This window comes from Pollicipes pollicipes, unplaced genomic scaffold (assembly GCF_011947565.3).
Source record: "Pollicipes pollicipes isolate AB1234 unplaced genomic scaffold, Ppol_2.1 Scaffold_4002;HRSCAF=4701_pilon_pilon_pilon, whole genome shotgun sequence".
NCBI lineage: Eukaryota > Metazoa > Arthropoda > Thecostraca > Pollicipedomorpha > Pollicipedidae > Pollicipes > Pollicipes pollicipes.
This window is the reverse complement of record NW_023596420.1, coordinates 20,258,199-20,259,777: the sequence shown is the minus strand read 5'-3', so window position 1 is coordinate 20,259,777 and position 1,579 is coordinate 20,258,199. Positions and strand designations below refer to the sequence as shown.

Sequence of the window (1,579 nt, the reverse complement as noted above, 5' to 3'; positions counted from 1 at the left end):
TTGCTCCATTGGTATCGTTAGAGATCCCAGCCCTTCTTCCGAGTTGATATCCACCGGCTCTGCCGAGGCTATGTCTTCCTCTTGTTCAACTTCCATCGGAGTCTGAGCCGATTCATTGTCTGAGGGGGCTCCCACCGAGCTTGTATTCTGCTCGGGATTTTCAATGCGCTTCTCCGACTGTCAAAGGGAACTCGCAACTGCATGCCAGAAGCGCACGCCGGTCGCCATGTGCTAATCGCGGGCGCATTCGCGCGGCCACCGGCAAATCACTCGCTTGGCGACGACCATGCCGTGCTGAAAACACCAGTTCCCGTTCGATCACTGAAGTTGAGCAGCATCGGGCCCGATTAGTACTTGGATGGGTGACGGTCTGGGAGCACCGGGTGCCATTGTCACTCTTTCGGCCCTGTGCTATCAGCGTCCACCAAGGGACACGCCTGACCGCGACATAAGCCAGACGCGCCATCAATGCTCTACCATGGTGTGACGTCACGGTGTGTCATCGCCGCCCGCGTACCGACGCGTTTTCAGTTTTGTTTTGGTTTTTCTGTATCATGGCGCACTTGCGGCAGTGACAATAACTGCACGTGCCAGACACATAATTATTTGCCTTCGCACGCACTACGTGTGCCCGTAGCGGCGTCAAGTTCCAGCTATGCCGGGCGCCGTTGTGGCATACGCCATGCGCGTGCCCCGTGGCGTGGACGCGCTCCGGGCGGTGCCAATCGTGTCGTTTGAAACAGCTGTTCGGCACCGGCGCCCCCCCCCCCCCCCCCGTTCGCCGCTTAATGGTAGCCAGAATGATGTACTTCGCTGCGGATCGTGTGCTTGGTCTTACGCACGCACGCCAGCAACTTCGATTTCAGTGTTCTGCGAGAACGGAAAACTCAAATTGATTTACATCGTGCGTCACACAGTAAACAAATGTACTAATATGCGCACATAGCAATCACGTTATTGGTAGTAGCGGGTGAAGCTCTCTTTTCGTGCATTCACCACTGGAGCTGCCCTCAGCGCCATGTCTGCCCGAGCAGCTACCGTTTGCTTCTCCGCCTGTGAAAAGAAGCTCGCATCCACGTGGAACCTACATTGAAGGTGTTTACTATGCCTTATAAACAAACGTTGCATGGGATCATCTTGCTGAGGCAAGCGTGACGTGTATTATAAAATGTTCTGTTGGAAATTGGTGCATTCGCTCTGACGTTTTCAACGGAATGCTTAACGCTCTTAAATTTGTTTGAAAATATTTTACTTTGTTTTCCCTGCCCTCTATTATTTGATGTCATACTTTGATATCGTTTTTCTTCCGCTGGATGTTTTCGCTGTTAGCCGGATATTGCTGCTTGGCGTCGAAAGCTCGATCACGGCATAGTCCGCTTAATATTTCGTAACGGTTTTGTTCGAGATACTGTACGGAACCTTGATAACATTGAACAAGATGTTTGAACGTTGCAATTCGTGAGCTGTTAATTATTTAAATCATCCACATTTAGCACCAACAGCTCAATAACGCAGAAAGGCAAACCAGCGCTTTCTGAGCGTCTTTGATTACAATCGACTATTTATCGGGGCGGAGTCG

At 51.4% G+C, this 1,579-nt stretch overlaps 1 pseudogene; it reads left to right on the top strand.

Moving 5' to 3' along the window:
• The first annotated feature begins 276 nt into the window (after positions 1-276).
• On the top strand, positions 277-395 carry LOC119094645 (uncharacterized; annotated as a pseudogene).
• Positions 396-1,579: the final 1,184 nt, after the last annotated feature.